At 38.9% G+C, this 23,023-nt stretch overlaps 1 long non-coding RNA gene across 2 annotated transcripts in view; it reads right to left on the bottom strand.

The window, feature by feature from the left end:
* The window catches only part of LOC140526453 (uncharacterized), a 130,788-nt gene that overhangs the window by 93,107 nt on the left and 14,658 nt on the right, over positions 1–23,023 (bottom strand). Inside the window, exon 2 of one of the 2 annotated variants that reach the window (XR_011974377.1) lies at positions 5,914–6,037. This is a non-coding gene — a long non-coding RNA (uncharacterized lncRNA). Of the gene's footprint in view, positions 1–5,913; positions 9,756–23,023 lie in introns of those variants that run through there. The other variant, XR_011974376.1, reaches the window with a different exon arrangement.

Here is a 23,023-nt window from a genome sequence, read left to right as displayed (position 1 = left end):
TCCAAAATACAGTGATAAGCTTTTTCCAAGACATAGAATGTTTCATTAAGTCTGGAAGACATGTTCATTAAGGGGCTATAGTAAGCAGTTTTCTCCTGGGTTTCCCAGGAAACTTGACCAGTTTGACTATACCAGATGAGTTACAGTTGTGGACAGGCTTCTGCTCTCCCCTGCTGTCTCCTGAATGGGAAGTAGCTAAGAGTCAATTAAATTGGAAAAGAATTTATTATGAACTGTTCCTTTTCACTGATAAGATAGCTCAAGCAAAGAGACTGTAACAAAGAAAAGATACCGGATTAAAAATGTACCAGCATGGTTCAAGAGGATAGTTGTTGAAATCCAGTTCCCTCATCTTGGTGGAGAGCTAAAGAGAGGAGTTTAAATGTGATCCTAGAGTCAACAGGAAACCAATGGGGTTTATTGAATTGGGGAATCAGATGGTCAGATCTGTGTTCAAGAAAAATTGCTTTGGCAGCTGCATACAGAGAAGAGAGGAAGTAGGGAGAGACTTGAGGCAGACAGACTAATTAGGAGTCTGTTGCAATAATCTAGATGGTTGGTGACAAGAACTTGAACTAAGATAGTAACTGTGTGAGTGGAGAGAAGGAAGGAATCAAATGCTATAAATTTTGTGGAGGTAGAAGTGGTAAGGACTGATGACTGATTGGGCATGTGGGGTGAGTGAGAATGAGGAGCAGAGAACAGTGTTGAAGCTATGATGACTAGAGAAGTCAAAGTGACTGACAGAAATAAGAAAGTTGGGAAGAGGGGAGGATTCAGGGGGGAAAATTAAGAGTTCAGTTGTAGATGTGTTGAGTTTGAAATGTTTCTGGGACATCCATTTTGGAATGTCCACTAGTTAACTGGTGATGTGAGACTGAAGCTCAGGGTAGAGATTGGGGCTGGCATACACATCTTTGAATCATTTACATAGCAATGATAGTTAAATCCATGGTAGCTAATGAAATTACCAAAAAAGAGAATATACAGAAAGAAGGCCTTGGAAAGCATTGGAGTATTGGAAATATATATATATATATATATATATATATATATATATATACATATATATGTATATATATATATATGTATATATATATATATGTATATATATATACATATATATGTATATATGTATGTATGTATAAAATGAATGGCGTTGGAGAGTATCTTAGATAGTGTGTGCTGTTAAGAGGCATAATATAGAACAGCCACAAAAAGAGACTTAAGAGTGATCATTCAGATAAGAGAAGATCTAGAAGAAGTCAGTGTTTAAAAAAAAAAAAAGGATAGTGTCCAGGATGAATGGGTGGTCAGCAGTGTGAAATGAAACAGATAGTTCAAGAATGATCTAGACTGAGAAAAGGCCATCAGATTTGGCAGTTAAGAAATCATTACTGTCTTTGGAGCATTTTCAACTGAATGATGAGGTCAGAAGTCAGATTGCATAAGGTTGAGGAATGAATGAAATGAAGAAAAGTGGAGGCAGCAAGGGTAGAAAGCTTTTTCAAGGACTGATAACCAAATGTCCAGTCTGCTAGTGATGAGCCTCTGTCTTTGTTTAGTTAGGCCAGACATGGACAATAGGCAAAGTCTATTGTTGGGCTCAAATATGAAGGCTTTTTAGTTTCATAAGACCCTCTAGATTTTTTTTATTCCATTAGCATAACCCTCAAGAACCTAGGGTTACCTCCATATCACACAGAGGAAATAGACAAGGACATTTGTGGAGAATAAGATTCCATAAGAAAAAGTTGTCAGCTTTCTTACTTGGATACTTCAATGGATTTATTATCTCACTGATGTGGGCATTCTTTCTGGTCATGAGGATCTCCCACTCATGCTTTTCTTTCCTGTGTGTGACTCTTGCCCATGCCCTCCTACAGATTCATCACAAGAAGTCCACCTAATGTGCTTGGAACCTTCCTCTAGATCAAAAGTTCTTAACCTGTGGACTATAGACCCTGAAAGAGATCAGTGGACAGATTTCAGGGTGTCTGCAAACTTGAGTGGAGAAAAAAATAATATCTCTATTTCAATATAATTGGCTGCCTTTGCAACTTTCCATACTTTATTTTATTCATTTAAAATCATTATTCTGAAAAGAAGTCCATATACATCACCAGAGAGCTAAAGGAGTCCATGACACAAAGCTAACAAACCTTGGTTTAAGTGTTCCAGAACTGTGTGGCTACAAATACAGCATGAAGACTGACCACCAGTTATCCTTTGGTCTTCTGGTCTTGACTTGTTTCTCTCTGGTCACATGCTTCTACTATATAGAAAAGGTGTTTCACAGTAATCAAGAATCTCTCACTTGTAGTCCTAACAAGACTCATTATGCTAGACAAAATAAGTACAGCAATACACCTTCCATCTGATATGCCTGGGGAAGGTGTTTGCAGCTTAATAATATCAAGGTCTATGAGGTTCAATAAGTGCAAACTCATCTAGACTGAAGATTACCAGGGAAGCTTTTGAGTGAAATAGCCCTGAAAATAGAGACTGGAGAAGGAAAACATGAGGCCAAGAGGAACTACTTGTAATCTTTACAACACCACTTAAACATACTATTGAGTGTTTCTCAATCGACAACTTTTACTGAGCTCCTCTTATGCACCGGACATTGTCTAGGCACTTGGGAAGTTATAACATTTCAAAGATATTTCTGGGCCAATTTCTATACACTAGAATAATTTCACAACCATATATATGTTAACAAAGGACTGAGGACTTTGACACTGGCACATGGACAGATCCCATTCATTTGCTCAATTGATGCAACCTCTCCAAAAGAAGTATGCTGGGGAACTGAATTCTGAGAGAATCATGATGATTTATAAGGTAAAGTATGCCTTAGAAAGAATGTGGAACATGTATGGATATTATATACCTTGTTCTGGTTGGTTACTACGTGGTTAATAGGGACCTTTTTCTGTTGGCAATGTAGCCATAACTCTTGGTATCTTCAAAAAGGACTGTCATCATTAGTCACCTCTTCTTTATGTATTTGAATCTGAGCCTGCTTGGTAATTCTATTTACTCACACCATCCAGCATGAAAATATGCTGTCATAGGAGAAGGCTTCTCCTCTGCTCTGAGGCCATGAGGTCCCTGAAGCCGTATTTTTGTTCACCCTCTTCCATTCTGGATAGGAGTGATATCTCCATCACCTTCCTTGGCATCCTGTTATTCCAGGAAAGATTTTGCAACCAGTTCAGCATTGATGCCCTGAGGAACAAGGAATGACCTTCTGGACTCACACTGTAAAGGACACTACAGAATCCCCCCAAGAGTGACTGAGGCAAAAGAAGAGGTGGTTGTCGCAACTTACTGAAAGGACTTTTTGAATGCCTCTGAAGTCAGTCAAAGAGACCCTCTTCTTCACTACATGGTTAACCAACTAGAACTAGTTGCAGACTATCTACACATGTTCTGTGGTCTTTCCAAGGCAGTTGTGTTATACATCACAATTCTCCTGGGAGCACACTCTCTAGTTTCCCCCACATGAACAGGTCACATCAGCCAAGCAAGTTAATGGTGTCTGCTCATGAGCCAGAGTCCCCTTATATGAGCTTTAAAGTAGAGGAAAAAAGGTAGACATATCACAGGATGATGTTCTTTTTCCAAATTCACTTTATCAAAAAGGTTAAAGCATAATATAAAAAATTGCAAGTTCATTTAAGGAAATTGATTTAAAATCCTTTGCTTGATAAAATGTTAGCTCCCTGAAGGCAGTAACTATTTTATTTTTGTCTTTATATCCATAACACCTAACACAGTAGCTGGCAATTAATAAATGCCTATTGAATAATCTCTTATCTTTATTTTTATGAGTGATGGTTTTCTGGAAAGACAGGATGAGTACATTAAGAAATACAGATTATGCAAAAACAAAAGATATCAATTTTTTGTAAAGAATTACTAACTGGAGAAAGCTAAGTTTTTCACACAGAAAAAAATCAAATCATATTATAAGAACTTTTGAATCTGCTTAGAAAGAACAATAAAAACAAAAACAAAAAAACTCAACTTTAAAAGAAAATGAAAATTACTTGGTCAATTTAATTATTTGTGCCCCCCATCAGCTAGCAAAATTGAGTGAAAAATATATTTAAATTGTTGGTCACTTAAGAAAACTAAAAAAATTATAAAATTTGGGTTATATGCACCAAACTCAGGAGATGAATAGGAAATGAAATGATAACTAGATATTCTAGTACATTAGTTTAATAATACAAAATACCTTGTATCTTATCTCATACATTTAACAAGAATAGAAATGTCTAAATAAAGGTATGTTTACACATTTGCTGAGAATACTCACACTTCCTGAACCTTAATTAGCATGCAATGTATAAAACATTTTTTTTCACTACCCAGATCAGCCTGTTTGAAATTGGGATAAGTCCAGGGAGTATAAAATCAAGTCGAAAAGAAAGCATACTTTGGATAATGCCGATTTTTGCTTATTAAGTACATCTCTCTCGCCTGCATAAAATTGGATTATGCTGAAGGAAATGTGAGCCTTAAAAATTTAAAGTAACAAAAAAAAAACGAAAGCAGTTACACCAAAGTTAATATTTTGTGCTGGAGAAAGAACATGCTGCATATGGAATTTAAAGAAAACATGGATCATTTATATAGTGAACCAAGAAGCTGTCTCTTTGCTTTAAAACCCAACCAAACCAAAATCTCTTTTGCAATTTCAAGCATTACTATTATCAAAAAGTACCCGCTGTGTGTTAATGAAGCAATAGATAGGACCATGTGTACAACTCACCTTCATGCCACTTAAGCACTGATTCTAGTATCGAACACCCCTAAGGAGGCTTCCTGTAGACAAGCACCAGTACATTTCTGTGACAACCAAGAGAAGTCTGATCTTGCATTCAACACGATCTCAATCAGCTCTCCTTCACAAAACTTTGCCTTCCTCCCACCTCCAGTCCCATTAACTCAGATGGCCCCTAAAGCAGTTATGGCTTTGAGAGAAGGCTATCCTCTGAACCAGCGAGTCAGTTTTGATAGCAAGAATGACAACTCCATGTTCTCAAAACACTGTTGTTCGGAGAGAATAGACTGAACTAGATGTGATCAGGAGACGGGTATTGTGACTTTAAGTTACTATTTCATTGTTGCCTCTTCAAGGTATTCTTCTAATATAGAAGAGAGAAAACCTTACACACTATGATTTGGTCACTTTAGAAACTTGATGCAATTCAATTAATATTAAACTGCAGTAACTTCAGAAAGTATAGGACACTGTCTCAGGCATTCTAAGTCAACCCCCATCTTTGGGGTGCTTCTGATATTTTTTCACAGAGGGTCTGCTGGCATTTTTTTTCTTTTTTATCCCAAGGTCATGTGTACTATGCCATTGTGTCCTATGTTAGGATAGTGGACAACAAATCTGTTTATCTGTCTTTTTCCCATTATCTTGAGTTTTCCTTTTCTCAAACGTATTTTATTCAATGGATATAACAAAATTTAGGCATAAAGGCTCTCTAGCAAAATGTCTTCCATGCATGTTAAATTCATGTAAGATTCTTTAACAGACATGGCAACAAATAATTGATCCTCTCATTCAAAGGTTCTTAGCTTTTTTGTGAGCCTTGGACTGCTTTGGGAGTCTGGGGAAGACTAGGAGCCCTTTTTCAAAAAAAAATCTTGTTAATGCATAAAATAAAATACATAGGAAGAAAATACAAAAGGAAGCAAAGGTTAGTTAAAATAAAAATATAATTTTTTTCCCACTCAATCTACAGGCCCCCTGAAATCTATCAATGGATTCTTTGGGAGCTCCACAGACTCCAGGTTAAGTATTTATATTCCATTTATTGAAATCAAGCATGGCATAAAACAGAGAGATGTACATTCCTCAACAATCTTTCCTAGTCCCAGGTAGATTACCATTATAGAGTCCAAGCCCTCTTAAGACAGCTTCCTCATGGATGGTGATGCTCTCTAGATGCTTCTGTCTTCAGATGACATTGTGCTGGTCAAATCAGGCTCAGGATCATTGAATAAATGAGATCTGCAACCATTCAGAAGAGGTCAGTGAAATAAGAAGAAGAAGAATATTTATTGTCTAGGCTAAGATATACCATTGAATAGACAGCCAGACCCTGCATGTGGAAACAAGCCATGTGCTGAATTAAGTAGGAAAAGAAAAGCATGAGCTGGATTACATTTGAGATAACTGTATTTTCGACAACCCTCACTTCTCCATACAACTAAAAACCATCTTTATAATATCATTATTCTTCTGGTAATTCTGGATGAATTATGGAATACTATGATTTCCAAAAAATCAAAACACATGTCACCCAAAGGGCAACAAAGATATACATGTGTGTGCATGATTAATAAGTGTTTACTGACTTGCCGAAAAAAATAAATTAAAGTCTTTTCAACTCCAGGATTCTATGAATATCTGTTATTTGAATACAGATAGGTAACTGGACATTGAGGGAGAAATGTTGGGTTTAGAATCAGAACACCTGGGAAGGAATCCTCTACCTGTCACATTAGTTGGATAACCTAGAGAGGTTACATTGCTTTACTAAGTCCCAGTTCCCTCATTAGTAAAGATAAAAATACTTACAACTGTCTTATACTTGGTTGTGGTGAGGAAAAGTGCTTTGTAAGTCCTAAAACTCTAGCGCAGGGGTGAGGATCCTGCACTCTTGAGGTGACATGTGGCCCTCTGGATCCTTAAGTGTGGCCTTTTGACTGAATCCAAATTTTACAGAACAAGTCCTTTTATTAAGAGGATTGTTTTAAGTTTTTATTTATTAAAAGGATTTGTTCTGTAAAATTTGGATTCAGTCAAAAGATCGTACTTTAGGATCCAGAAGACCACATGTGGCCTCAAGGCCACAGATTCCCCACCCCTGCTTTAGAAAATGTGATTTATTATTCAGTAATATCATAAGATCATAGATGGGGTGTAGAGTGTGTTCAGGGAGGACCAGTACCTTTGGTATGATGGCTGCCGAGCCCTTTTTGGAGCTCTTTCCACCTTTGGTGTCCACCTGTTCAACCTAACTTTCACCTGTGGATCCAAGAAACCTATGGTGAATCACAACTACTCAGTGCTGATGGAGCCACATTGATTAATGATAAGGACATGAACCTAGAGAGATGGCCTGAACACTTCCATAGAACTTCCAACTGAAGAAGAGGTTTTTGAGGGCCATTAGGCTTCTTTCATGTGGCAAAGCACCTGGTGCTGATTCTATTCCAGCTGAGATTTACAAGGTAGGGGGACCATTGCTCATATAAAATCTGACTGAAATTTTCCAAGTTATATGGTAAGAGGAGGTTATCCCCTAGGAGTTCAAGGATGCCTCCATTGTCCATCTCTATAAAGGTAAAGGAAATAGATCGTCTTGTGACAATCACAGGGTGGGTCTTTCTCTTAGTCATTGCTGGCAAAATTCTTGCTAGAGTCCTCCTTAATAAGCTGATCCTTCACCTGGAAGATGGTCATTCATATACCTGAGCGCCAGTGTGGCTTCAGAAAGAGCTGAGCAACAGTCGATATGGTGTTTGCTGCCTGACAACTCCAGGAGAAATGCCAGGAGCAGAACAGAGGTCTGCACACAACACTTGTAGATCTGACCAAGACCTCAGACACTGTAAGTCATGAGGGTTTATGGAAAATTATGTCAAAATTTGGTTGCCCGGAGAAGGTCATCAATATTGTATGTCAATTTCAAGATGGCATGTTTGCCTGGGTTCTGGATAGTGAACATTACTCTCATGCTTTCCCAATCACCAATGCAGTGAAATAGGTCTGTGTGCTTGCTCTCATGCTTTTAGCATGATGTTTTTAGCCACGCTGTCAAATGCTTTCAATGAGGATGAACATGGCATCAAGGTCAATTACCGTACTGATAGTAAGTTCTTCAATTTGAAAAAGCTACAAGCCAAGACCAAAGTGAAGGGAGTGTTGGTGCATGGTTTTCTTTTGCAGATGATTGTGCACTCAATGCAGCCTCTGAAGCTGAGATGCAACAAAGATCCATTCTCTGCTGCCTGTGCTAATTTTGGCCTAATAATTAACACTAAGAAAACACAGGTGTTCCACCAGCCACCATCACACCTTCCATATGTGGAACCATCAGTTACAACAAATGGAGAAGTTTTGAATGCTGTGGATAAGTTCACTTATTTTGGGAGTGTACTTTTAGGGATGTACACATTGACAATGAGGTTGATACACGCATAGCCAGAGCTAGCTCAGTGTTTGGGAAGCTCTGAAGAAAAGTTTGGGAGAGAAGAGGTATTAGAATGACTATCAAACTGAAGGTCTACAGAGCCATTGTGCAGACCTCATTGTTGTATGCCTGTGAAACATGGACAATCTACCAGCACCATGCCAGGAAACTGAATCGCTTCCATTGGAACTGTCTTAGGAAGATTCTGAGGATCACCTGGCAGGATAAGGTACCAGGCACTGAAGTCCTAGCTCGAGCTGAACTGCCAAGCATTCAAACTATGCTTCAGAGAGCACAACTTCAATGGGCTGGTCACATTGTTATATGTAAAATGTATGCTTGACAAAAAGACTATTTTATGAACTCACATGGGGCAGGTGATCGCATGGTGGTCAGAAGAAGTGGTACAAAGACATTCTCAGGGTCTCTCTCAAGAACTTTGGATTTGACTGTGCAACATGGGAGACACTGGCACCCGACCACTCAGCATGGTGTGCCCACATCAGAAAAGGTGCTGTGCTCTATGAGCAAAGCCGAATTGAGACAGCAAAAAGTAAACATAGGATGAACAAATTTGGGATATCCACCCCAAATATTCACAGGGACTATCTGTGCTCAACCTGTGGTAGAGCATTCTGAGCTCATATTGGTCTGTTCAGCCACAGCTGGACACACTGAAACTTCACTTTATCATGGTGATGTCATTTTTGTCCTCTTTGAAGATGAAGAACAACAACTACCAAGATCATAGGTTGAAGGCTAGGAGATACTTTAGAGGTCACATAGTCCAATATGTTTATTTTACAAGTGAAGAAACTGAGGCTCAGAGCGGCTAAATAATTTTTCTAAAGTTTAACAGATTGTGAGTAGTAAGCCAGAGTTCAAATCCAGGTCCTTTGACTCCAACAGAATAGAGGCTAGGCTAGGCTGTTCTTTTTTCCTGCCCTATTTCCTTTTGGCACCAACAATTACTGTCTCAGAGTATCTGCATCTGGTTGCTTTGCCAAACCTCAGCTCACAGTGTCTTCATCATATCCCAAGTTCCTTCTAAATCTTTTGCTCGACTCCTCAGCAACCTGGAAATCATCTCTAGCCCACACAGAGTTCTTTGTCCTACAGCATTATAGGGGGAGATTTGAATCAATCAAATCAATCAAAGCATTTATTGAGACCAGGCATTGTGCTAGACTCTGGAAATGAAAGGACGAAAAATAAGGCATTGTATATAGTAGGTAGATGACTGGACCTCTAGGCAGGAAGACCTGGCTTCTAATCGCACTTGGAACACTTATTACAGCATGACCCTGGACAAGCCTATTAACTTCTCCAAGCCTGTTTTTTCATCTGTAAAATGAAGGGGTTGGACTCAGTGACCTCTAGGATTTATTTTAACTGTAAATCTATGATATTGTGAAACACTCCCTGCCTTCAAGAGTCAAATTTGTAGCCTCTATGAGTATCAAATGATTATTATAATAATTAGTTACTTTTTAAATTTTGTATTTATTTCATTTTCCATTTATGGAATAAAACAAACATTTCCATAATACATTATAATATTTTTAAAATTTTAATTTTTAAAATTTTAATTAAAATTAAAATTTTAATTTCATTAAATTAATTAATTAATATTATTTTATTTTTATTCATTTATCTATTTATTTAATTAATTTAAAAATTTAAAATTTTTTAAAATTTTAGATTTTTAAAAAAAATTTAAAAAATCAGATATGTACAATTTGTTATTCCTTTTAATTATATAATAAAGTCATCATGTAAATTTTTTTCCTCCCCCATATATGGCTACCATTATATGCAAATATGCATGTACAGTTATCCCTTCCACATCTTGCAGTTAGGGCACACCCTCACCATGATCTAGAAAATCCATGCAAAATTTTTGCCCTTCCCTTCATACCAAAGAAGAAGTCTGAATTTTTCCTTTTTCTTTTATAGGGTGTTTACAATACCTTGTTGTTAAATTTGAGTTAAGTATTTGGTCACAGGTTCTGTGTCATCTGCTGGCCTTCACAAGTTGTCTCTGGCTTCTGCAAAACTCCCCCCAAATTTCCCATTTAATTTCTTATGCCAACCTGAGACATATTGAAACTGTGATGGGGAAAGTTGTGATGTGAAAGGGATAACTGTATATGCAAAATCATTCCATATATACTTCTATTTATCAGTTCTTTTTCTGGATGCAGATAGCATCTTCCTTCATATGTCCCTTGTAATTAATTTAGGTATTTGTAATAGTCAAAAAGCCTTATTTGCTCAAAGTGTTCTTAAAACAATTCTGCTGTTACTGTATACAGCATCTTCTTGGTCCTGCTCATTCCATTCTTTATTATATATTTTATACATACATTATATATTTCTAATATGCACTCATGAGTTATTTGGTAATTTTAGATTAGTGTAAAGAAAAAAGTAATGTAACTTTCACCTGTTTTTGTTGGGATTGGAAGTTCAAATCCGTGTGGACGGTCTCGGGCGGGTAAAAGTGGGACTTCTAAATCTTAGAGTCTTACGAGGCCCTCCATGAACAGCGGGGATTCGAGAAGGTCAGACTGAGCTAGCTCGGCTAGCTTGGGTATTTCCGCCTCTCCCCGGGAGATACGTGATGGGTGGAGTCTCCCTGCCCTCGAGGTCATCCCAGATCTGGGCACACTATTGTTATCTAACAGCACGGTATTCAGATGCAAACTGTGCGGCTGAAGGTTAAGTAGGATTGAGGAAGCCTGAAAGCTCTCTTAGCATGTGAGGAGCCAAGAGGACAGTAGGCTCCGCTTCTCTTCTTTCCTCTCTCCCCTCCCCCTCTCTCCCCGCTTGTACTTCTACTTCCAATCCCTTAAGATCTTAGCCTCCTTAGGAAATCTCCCCCTCTTCCTCCTAAGGAAGACCCCCCTGCACTTGTAACCGAGACCCTGAAATAAAGCTCAATCCTTGTTCGACTCTGGAACGTCCTTTCTCTCATATGAGCATCCGGTTTTGGCCAACCGAAGACCTCGGAGATGAGGTAAGAAGACTCGGGTAGCCCACACAGGCCTCTAGGCTTGGCATGTTTTTGTAGTGGATGTCTTTAATAGAAGACGTACACATTACACAGTCATATTAAGACACCATGGTTGACCTATTACACAATAACAACAAAAAAGGAGTCGGGAATGTGGGGAAGTGGGATGGGGAAGTGGGATGGGAAAGGTTGCTAAATAGGCTAATACACAGTTATTAGCCTGACTATCAGGTAAATACATAAATCACAGAATTTCCAGGTAATTAAGGCATTTTTCATAAGAAAGATTTCCCTTGAGGTCCTAGTTAAATAAGACACTGAACTCCAGGTCTTCAAAAGACATGATGACAATTCATTTTAGATTGAAACATCCATGTGACTATGGGATGATGACATCCTCTTGACTGACATTTGCTCCTCAAGCCCCCTTCAACCTGGCTGCTGTCCCTATGAACCTACTGAGATCATCATTGGAGACCTACTCTCCAATGTCTAATGGCCTCCTAGCTGTCAAATGCAACTGCTCTTCTCAGTTTTTATCCTACTTGATCTTTCTCCAGTACTTAGAACTTTTGTATGGAAACAACTCTTCCTCCAATCCACCTCTAAGAATCCTTTTCCTTACTTAGCTCTCTGCAGAAATACAATGATCTAAGACAGTTCCAAAGACTTCTGATGGAAAATACTATCCACATCCAGAGAAAGAACTGTGGAGTCTGAAGGCAGATCAAAGCATACCATTTTGTCTCTTTTTTTGTTTTTTCTTTTTTGTGGTTTTTCCCTTTTGTTCTGATTCTTTTTTCACAACGTGACTAAAGTGGAAGCATGTTTAATGTGATTGTACATATATAGCCTATATCAGATTGCTTGCCCTCTTGGGGAGGTGAGAGGGGAGGGAGAAAAAAATTGGAACTCAAAATCTTATAAAACTGAATGTTGAAAACTATCTTTACATGTAACTGGAAAAAATAAAATGCTATTAAATGTGTGAGAAGGGAGGAATCATTTTCCTTCAGGCTGAGATCAGATACCACCTCCTACATGAAGTCTTTCCTGTCTCCTCAGTTGTTAGTACTCTCTACCTCTGAAAATTACCTTATGTTTACCTTGCTTCTGTGCATGTCAGGTACCCCAGTAGAATGGAAGTTCCTTGAGGACAGGGACTGTCTTTCTTTTTGTCTTTGTAGTTCCAAGGCCTAATATAGTTCCTTGCCTAAGGTTGATGAATGTTTCTCGAATTGGATTAAATTGACTTCTGCTTAATATTTTCGCCTTTGGCGTCTCTGATCTATCTGACCCCTTTTCAATCTATTTTGCTGATTTTTCTAACTCCTCCTACCCTTAGGTGTGGGTTACTTCTGAAATTCCATCCTTGGCTTTCTTTTCATCATAATATTCTCTTCCTTAACAACATCATCCATCCCCATAGATTCAACTAGACTAGAATAGAAAAGCATCAGTAATCATTTATGGGCCAAACTCAGTATTAAGTGCTGTAATAGAGATAAAAAATTGAGACAGTTTCAAGTCTCAGAGAGTTCACATTCTAATTTGGAGAGTCAATATGTAGGAAGGTTCAGCTGTAGAACAGAAGTAAAGACCCAGTGGTTCTCAAGGTGCACTACTTGGAAGGGCAGATCTTGTGAGATCTTGGCAGATAGAACTGAGGCAAGGAAGGTTAATGGAAGGAGGTTAATGGATGCCATCTCAGATGGCTCTCAAACCTATAATTCCACTCCCATGTCTCTCCCCAAATTCTCCACTTATATTTACGATCAAACCTTCCAACTTCAACATGTCTAAAACAGAAGGAGAGGGTAGAGAAAGGAAAGGGAAGGCGATAAGCATTTAAATGGCACTTACTATGTGTCATAGACTGCGCTAAGCACTTTAAAAATATTATCTAATTTGATAACAAATCATCTTCCTGTCCAAGCTACTCTTCCTCCTAACTTACCCCTTTCTGTGAACATGACTGCCATTTTCCCAATCACCGAAGTTCAAAAACTGGGAGTCTTCTTTAACTCTTTCTTCTTCCTCACCTACTACATCAAACCAGTCACCAGGTATTGACTCTGGCCACAATTTCACTTACTTTTCATCTCCATTGTCACTACTTTCATTCTCTTGCCTAGATTATTGTAGTAGCCTCCAAACTTGTCTTTCCTCCTCTCTCTTCCATCTCTGTTCCATCTTCCATAACAATGCCAAAGTCATCTCCCTAATGCACAGGCTGAATAACCTTACACTTCTGTTCAAAAACTTTGAATGGTTTCCAGTTGTCTATCAAATAAATTACAAACTCTCAGTCTCTAATTTGAGAAGCAAACCACAACTTGATTCCAACCTACCTTACCTCAGACTCTGCTCCATTCATACACTCAGTGCTGTAGCCTGACTGATTTTATCCTGCCAATTCAGAGTACTACCTCCTTAATGAATCCTTCCCTGACTCTCTGAGTTAGAAATGAAATGACCTCCCAGCCCACATCCCACTTCCCTTTAAATTCTCAGTGTACTATGTTTGATTTCTCTTATGAATTCAGGTATATTCTCATTTATACTACAATTATACAAATGACAAGACACCTAAATTCACATTACAGCTATAGAGACAGTATTTATGTGATTGGTAAGAGGGCATGATTAGGAATCAGGAATAGTCAAGTTCAAATCCAGCCTGTGACACTTAGTAGCTGTGTGACTTTGCAAATTATTAAACTTCTCAGTATTTCAGGCAACTTTCTGGAACTTTCTCTTAAATCCTAGGTAGTTGCAATCTGCATCAGTGATAGGAATTCTCAATCATCTAATCAAGCCATAAGCATGTATTAAGTGCCTACTATGTGCCAATTGGGCTGGGGATAAAAAGACAAAAAAAAAATCTTGGCTCTCAGGGAGTTTACATTTTATTAGAAGAAACAATATATGCATGTGTGGGGGAGGGAAAACACGAACCCCCTTACTCAAATTGACTGCTCAGAGGCGTCTCAAGGTAAAAACAGAAAAATCTCATTTATTCAGTTCTCACGAGAAACCGGGAGGTCCCTTCACCAGTAAAGCTGGAGTAGGGAGGCGCCTTACAAAAGCAGAATGGCAATTATATAGACCCTGTGTGGGATGGCTCAGGTCCCTACATAAATCAATTACTCAGAGGCCTCTCAAAGTGATGACAGAAAAGAGATTTATTCGATTCTGGAGAAGCGGGGCTCACCTGTAGGAGTAGGAAAGCCGAAGACAAAGAAAAGGACAGTGATTTATATAGACCCTAACGCAAGTCCCTCCTCCCCCCACTGACCATTATCCTCATTAGCTGAGAATATGGTCTTACATTCTAGACACGAAATCTAACAATCCTTTTTGAAATGAAGACATCGAGGAATTATGTAAGTTTTGTCCTATCATTGAGACCCTAATACACTGCACAGTTTTATATCCTTATATGGAACTATTCTATTCTAAAAATATTGTAACCTTGAGCCCTTAGGCCTTACCTCACCCCTGGGAGAAAAATTACAATCTGAGGAGTCTTCACTAAGTCTATCCCACTCAACCCTGACTCGAAAATCCCCTTCCCACCACGGACCATTATTCTCATTGGCTGAGAAGCAAGGTCTTACATTCTGGGCTCAAAATCTAACTAATCCCTTTTGAAATCCAGTTCAAATTTCCTGCCCCTGGACATTACAAAGCCCACGAAAATACACGTCACTATATGCAAATTAGGCATTGAGGAGTTAGTGAGTGATATCCAATCATTGACCCTAATGCAATACATAGCCTTATATGGAAATCCCCCGACTCTGGAGGAATGGAAACCTGGGCCCAAGGTCTCCTCCACTCCAGGGAGAAGACTCCACATTCCTGAGAAGTCTTCACTAAATCTGTTCCCATTCACATGTGTTCTGCACATATATCGTACAACAATAAATTAAATATAAGGCAATTAGTGACACTGGATACTGGTAGTTGGGCGATTAGTAAAGGCTTCCTATAGAAGGAAGCGCATATCCCTCACATATTCATGCATAAAAGTAATGCATATACTAGCCCCATCTTCTATATAAATGAATGAAAAAGCACTTATTAAATGCTTATTATGTGCATTCATTTGTAATCTAATGGACTATAAAGTTCTTTGAGGGCACAGTGTGCAATTTGTCTTGTGTTCTCAGCCAATAGCAGATAGTCTTGACAGATGGTAAACACTTTTAATAAATGTTTATTGAATTTAACTTTATATTTCCAAAAGCAAACTCAGCGTCTCCCTACCCAAACCTCTTCTTCCTCCTAACTTCTCAATTTCTGTGAATGGCATCACTACTACCCCACTCCCCACCACCCACTCCCCCCTCCCCACCCCCCACCCCCCCTCCCCGACCAGCAGGCACTCAAGCATGAAACCTTGGAATTATCTTTTATTTCCTCTGGGTCTTTCATCTTTGGGCTATGTGAGGTCAAGCAAAATAGGATCTTTTGCTGTTTTTGTTTTAGCGTAATCAAGAATATATAGTATAATGCCTCCATTTGAATGCGATTAAAGAAGATCCTGCCCACACATTGATGAGCCTGCCCATTGAGGGAAGCTTGATTAGGGGAATTGTTTTGTAGGAGGGTTCCAAGTACTTTTTGTTTTTTCTATTGAGGCACTGGATCAGAGGGTCATGCCCTCGGGCTCTAAAAAGTATAGAAAGACTCTGAGGTTCGATTTTATTTTGGGGCTTACTGACTGGAAGTGTTTGGTCAGAGGAGAACTCTAGGAAGCTGCTAAGCGGCCCCCCAGCCTTAGAAAACCCAGATACTGGTGCTGCCCTCTCTGGTAACTGTGGTCAGACAATTGGACCTGTCTGTTGATTTGTGATATATGTATTGATTACAGTCAGACAGAAGAAGCCAGGTCTGTTGATCTTTGATTTTTCTGTATTTTCTCTGAAGTTCAAGGTGCTGACTTTTCCCCCTGAACTGACTGAATGACATATGTACTTGGTTGAAGGAATGATACATGTGCTTGATTAAAGTGATTGTTAACCCCTCAAAAGTTGACTTTCCTTTTATGAATGCAGATCTAAGAACCTGTGATAGCAAGCCCCCCTGTGCATGTTGGGGTGCGTACTGATATGAGCTGCACAAGTGATTCTTGTCCAAGGACTTTCTCGACCTTGCTATAGAAAGCTCTTTATCCTGGAAGCTCATGCAACCTCTGGATCACTTTCCACTTTGTAATCACCATTCCAACCCTGGGGCCTCTCCCTCAGATTGTCTAGTTCCTCTCTAACAGTCATTTTAAGGAGCAGTGCCCCTAGGCCAACCATGTCTTCAATTCCTTTCCAGATTTCACTTCTGACTCAACAGATTTTCTCTTCCATGCCCCACCCAACTCCTGTACCTTCATCCCCATGCCAAACCCCTGATCAGGTCCTTATCATGTGTGGTCTTTCCCCATTGGAATATAAGTTCCATGAGAGCATGCTGCCTCTCTTTCTGCTTATATTTGTATTCACAGAAGTTCAACACAGTGCCTGGCTAAATAAGTTAAGAAAAAGTTTAACGAATGCTTGTTGACTTGGCTCATTGGCACGGCTAATAAATTACCAAATTCTGCCATCTACATATTTATTGCCTTTTTTAAAAATTTCCCCTTCCTTTCAACACCCACTATCGCAAACATGAAAGGCTTACAGGCCTTAGTCACCTGGGCTCCTTTCTTCCCTTCTTCCCTACTAACTCCCTGCTATTCATCTAGCTGCTTAAAGATAACTAACTCACATTTAATATGGGGTGAAAAAAAGTCATATTACTTTTAATGAATGAATGCCTTATGGTAAAGCTTTCCTTTAAGGCAAACAAGTTCAAATTTAGGAACTGGCACCTAGGCAGCAAATTAAATAAATCTGCCAATTTCAGCTTCTTCTTCATATTGACTTTTGGTTCAGAGAATATTTTAGATGATGTAAGGCGATTTGGGGAGAAACACACACACGTACTCCTACACAGAGGGCAATGTGGTTTCATCTCAATTTTAATTACTTTTTTAAAAATAAGGAAAACAAAGATATTGGAGGAAATCTAGAGATCTTCAGCCCAAATTTCAACAGTCACTCCACATAATTCTGAATTTATCTAAATTTGGTCTCCCAAGTCTTAAGAGAGTTACAATAGTCCATCTATCTGAAAAACCTTTTGGAAAGATTTGGTAGCTTGGTAGAACCAACCACTTGGAATGTACACTGTGTAAATGTAAGGAATACCTTCAGGTTTAAGGAACAGCTGTATCAGGCAAGAACTGACTCCATGTTTTCTCTGGACTACATCCCCCACAATGCTTTGGGGACCCAGAAAGGCTTCCCGGATTGGGAAAAGGTCCTGTACCACAAGACTTAGATTGTGAGGGGCATTTACCAAGCACCTAAGGTTAAGGAGTCCCTGAGCGCTGAAGGTTTTGAAATAGCTTAAGAAAGACAAGCTTTTGTCTGCTGCTTCTCACTATCAGCATTAGAGTGAGCATCCAAATCATCAGAGGGGTGGCAAGATGCAGTGTTAGGCCCCCTTCCCAGGAAGTCTTCCCCTAAGGACTATGCCCCAAACTCAGAGCCTTCCCCTCATCTGTGATATTGGTTCCTTACGTTTGCATTACATGAATTACAGCAAGCTCTCCTGCCACCTCCTGTGAGAGACTGAACTATTCCCTTCCTTGACGTGTTGGGGAGGCAGAAGAGAGCCTGGGAACTTGCCTGTAAAATACCTCGGTTCTTCTCTTCTGATGCAAAGAGGCAGTGTGGGAGGAATAGGCACAGGTCTCACAACAGGAAATTAGGGAAGTGGTTTGCTGTAGGAATACCATAGGCGTATAACTGTGTCTAGGGGATAATTTCTCTTTCCATCTCTTGTGCTCACTTGTTAATTAAACAGCTTTGATTTTGAACTAGTAGTCTCTAGTCAAATCTGATGTTTTTTATTAAAAAAAGGACCATCAGTGGAGGTTTTGGGGCTATGATTTTAAGCAGATGCTAACCCTAAACCTAGGATGACTTTCAGGTCATCCATGAGTAAGTGGGGTCTGAGTTAATAAAGACATTCAGAAATGTAGCCCTGGGGGGAAAATATCCTTTTATCCAGGGATCCTGCTGCTAGGCATCTACTCCAAGGATGTCAAAGACAAAGAAAGTTCCCATGTTCACCAAGATATTCATAGCAGTCCCTTTGGTTGTAACTGTCATTTAAAATGGTTCAAGAGACGTAATTTCAAGGTAATTCAATCATTTTGTTAATAATAGCAGTATTTTAATGAAAGGATGGTCATTTGGCAGTCTCTCTCTTAGACCAAGGATAATCATGGAGGTGGGCTCACCGATTATATGCCTTCCTGAGGATGGCAATCAACTCTGATTGGTTAACAATTAATGAGAGGTGCACTTTAGAAAGAGAAGTGAGCTCTCTCCAATGAGGGTCTGAGAGTGATATCATGTCACTCTTGGACAGAGACTATCCCTGTAGCAGACCACCTCCAGCCTTAGGCAATCCAGACAAAGAATCTATATGCCCCATCCAAGCCTGAGCCTACTTGGGTGAAATTTTGGTATTGCCATACACAGAAGGAGGAGAATGTTAATCCTATCTTCCATCAGCCCCATCCTTGAGAGATTGGACAAGGAAATAGCGCAAGGGACAAAAAAAAAGCTTGGGTCTCCCCAGTTTTAAAAATTAGCTATTAATATGAGAGATAAATAATAATTTCTTTCATAACCAAGAAAAGGAGCAAGGTAGATTCCCTTCAACTGAAAGATGGCCAAGTAAGTTGTGGTAAATTAATGTACCACAATGTGTTCTGGAAAAAATGGTAAGGATTTCAGAAAAGCACAAGAAGTCATATAAACCATGAAGAATGAAGTAAACAGAATAAGAAAAACAGAAACCACAGTGGCTAAAACAATTGAAAGAATCAAAAAATTGAGACCAAACACTATGTAACTTTATTAACCAAGAAGTTTGGCCCTAGGGAAGAGTTGCAAAAATGTACCTCCCTCCCTTCCTTCCACAGGGGGTATATTATGGCTGTGGAATATTACATATACTATCAGACTTGGTTGATGTGTTGGCTGGTTTTCTTTGTTGTTTTTTTTTCCTCCACTTAAAATTTTTTGTTATAAATGTATTGGGAGCCTGAACAATGAAGCTCTATTTGTGGAGTATGAGAAGTATACTCTGCCTGCTGCCAGTGTACATGAGAGAAGCTGGGGGACCTGCTGCTTTCAGAAAGGAATGATGATGTATCACAGAAGAATTCTGCTTTCTGATTTTGAGCATGCACAGACATTCTGTAACTGGTTTGTATCTTCTGACCATAGGATGATGAGCCAACGTTAATTGGTGCCCTTGTGTCATGGAGGAGGCAAGGACTAATGTGATCCAACTGTGGGGAGACCTTTATCTCCCCATTAGGGCCATGTTCCCACAGGCTTATAGTAGTCTTTACCTCCTCACTTGAACACAGCAGGAATGCTCTGGCAAGTTAGTGACTTTGAAATGTATGCTAGTTTCAGGTCAGCAGCCAATCAACAGACTTTCTCTTCACCTCATGATTAGTGGACTGGAGTCAGTTATAGAATGTCTCACACATGTTCCAAAGTAGGAAGCAGATGCTTGCATCATATCTTGTCATGCCTTTTCAGAACCAGGTTCCCTGGCCTCTTGCATGTGGCCTGGTAATGGGCAAAAAGCATGTTATTTATGCCTGAGAATGGAGCTACATGGGCCAGGCCCCTAGAGTGCTAGATATCTCAGTGTGTAGGGTTAGAGAAGGAATATATTTGGTAATAAAGTTGGTGTAAAAACAAAAAATGTAACAAAAAAAAAGAAATGATTCACTGGGGAAATATATAATTGTGCATTCAATAGTCTGTGTTAGATTAAAACAATGCCAGGAACTGATGGAACAATTTCAGCTATCTAATGTACTGAAAAGTTTCATTTGAGACTATAATTCATAGTTACTGGTCCACTCCCCTCCAAACATATGTCACATTCCTAAAATGAGATCCTTTTGAAAGGAAAAAAAATGCATATAATGGTATACACTAAAAAATAATTACAGATAATTGAAAAATATGTTTATTTTATATGAAAGTTAACAATAAAGGTTTTAATTCAAATAAGATTGAAAATGACTATAGATAATGCTGAAGTTTAATTTATGACACATTTGAAGGTTATATTTGGACATATCCAATATGTATTATATAAAAGTGTTTTTTAACATATCATGAAGTCTAGACTGAGAAACTGGAACCTCATAGAGATCCACACCTGCTTTTTGATCCAGATATGTGATTTCACATGGAAAGTGCAAAGCCAGGTAAGTACGGTGGAAAAAATGGACAGTCTTTTTCTTCCACTGTGTCCCTAAAGATGTTTCTTCTCTCTTCACTGTCAAAGACCTCCATAAGCTTTTTGACCGTCTCTGATCTCCAAAATGTTCTTTCTGGTCTCGTCTATTCAGGAGGTTTTTGCAAAAAAATCTCCCTTTTATATTGCTTAACTGCTTCCATCTCTGAATCCTCAGGATGCTTTATAGCTTTTTCTTAGGGAGAGCTCCACCTGTCCTGCCTAATCTTACTTCTATTCAAGACCTTCCTTCCTTTTTTGCCCACTATCCTCCTCCTCCTCCATTTTATCATCATCCTCACAACTACTGACATTTGCAAAACTTTTGATTTCCATACCTTTTTTTTTTTAAACACAGAATGATGCCTCTTGTCCAAAAGGAAACACTCTCCTGTTTTCTTTATCAAAATCTCCTTCTTAAAGACATCCTTTAGGCTACAGACAGAACCTAAAAAGAATATAAACTCTAGGACAGTGGGTATCAGTGGATCATAATATCATGGAATCCTAGATTTAGTGCTAGAAAGGAATTAGAGGCCATCTAGTCTAAGGTACTCATTTTATAAATGAAGCCCAGAGATTAAATTACTTCTCCGGGAGTATCCAAGACCTGAAAACTGAGTTCAAATCCTACCCACATACTTCCTAGCTGTGTGACCCTGGGCAAGTTACACTGTGCTTTAGTTTCATCATCTTGGCCTTCCTAACATCCAGAAACAGGATTTGAACCCTGGTTCTCTGACTTCAAATTCATTGTTTTTCCCATGATAGTTGTATATTCCCCAAAACCTATGTATTGTGAGTTTGGGGGAATCTCAAATCTCCTCTGGTCCTCATGCAGCTGTAGCTACAGTTGGACCCAAGCAGTGATTCTCTTTCCCTAATGCCTCTTTCACTTAGCACTACCTAAGACTTGGTATCCCTGATGTTTTGAATTATAAAAATATTGGCCTTGGGGCAGGAAAGGAGTCAGAAATGTTTCCAAGTGCTTGAACTAACTGCCAGCAATTCTTCTTCCAGTTCCTGACTTCTGTAACGGAGCTGTGTTTTATATCCTTTCATCCTAAATATTGTGTTTTTTTTTAAAATGAGTTTTTAATTGATGTATTTTATTTGTGTTTTTTTGACTTTAGATTTTAAAGTAATATATATTGGATGTTAAAATCTAAAGTTTAAAAACACACATAAAAACAAAATGTATCAAAAGAACTCATCAAAAAACTCATAAAAAAAACCAATTTAATACTAATAATGTACATTGGATTTTGGGCAGCTAGGTGACACAGTGGGTAGAGCAGCAGGCCTGGGGTTAGAAGACCTGAATTCAAATATGATGTCAGACTGTCAGATTCTTACTAGCTGTGTGACCCTGGGCAAGTCATTTAACCTTGTTTGCCTTGATTTCCTCTTCTATAAAATAGACTGGAGAAAGAAATGACAAGCCACAAAGTATCTTTGCCAAGAAAACCCCAAATGAGGTCATAAAGAGTTGGACATGTTTGAACAACAACTACTGGATTATGAGGGTTCACAAGTACCTCTTGCATTTTAAACAAGAAACAATTTGAACCTGAATTTTCAGCTTAGCCCACAGCAATCTAGTATGGTGTTCTGTACAAAGCAGGCACTTTATAAATTTTTGGTTCTTCTCTGTTGGTGAATAAAATTGAGTAACTGCAGCCCTTGATTGTACTGATCATTCCCTTGTCAATATTGCAGCCACTAGGTGATACAGTGGATAGAGGACTGGATCTAGAGTTAAGAAGACCTGAGTTCAAATCTGACCCTACATGTTACCTAGCTGTGTGACCCTGGGCAAGTCCTTTAACCTCTGTTCGCTTTAGTCTCCTCACTTGCAAAATGGGGCTAATAATAGCACCTTACTCCAGGGTTGTTGTGAGGATCAAAAGAAATAACATTTGTAAAGTCTTTTTTTAAACCTTAAAGCACTATCTATCTATCTATCTATCTATCTATCTATCTGTCTGTCTGTCTGTCTGCTAGCAATCACTATGTATTTAGTGTTTAATTTTTTAGTTTGTTTTTGTCTTTGTGTACTGAGGAACCTCACACAGTGCCTGGCAAATAGCAGATGATTAATAACATGAAACTGAATTGAACTGAATAATGAATACAAAGAAAATGTTGGGGGGGGTGGGAAGCTATCTCCGAAAATAAAAGGTACCAAGTGCATCCATCTGGGAACAGCTTCATATCTCTAAGGTCAACCAGCAGTCTAGCCTAGCTCCTTTTTGTGAGTAAGGATCACACACAGAGGACCACAAGCTACTCTCGCCCTCATCCCTCTCTGTTCTTGGTCTTCGTATTTCAAGAAGCAAGAGGCTCCATTGCCTCAAGCTCAGCTAAGCAAGGAGCACAGTTTGAGAAATGGTTCACACTC

This window comes from Notamacropus eugenii, chromosome 2 (assembly GCF_028372415.1).
Source record: "Notamacropus eugenii isolate mMacEug1 chromosome 2, mMacEug1.pri_v2, whole genome shotgun sequence".
Taxonomy (NCBI): domain Eukaryota; kingdom Metazoa; phylum Chordata; class Mammalia; order Diprotodontia; family Macropodidae; genus Notamacropus; species Notamacropus eugenii.
This window is presented reverse-complemented; position numbering and strand designations above follow the sequence as displayed.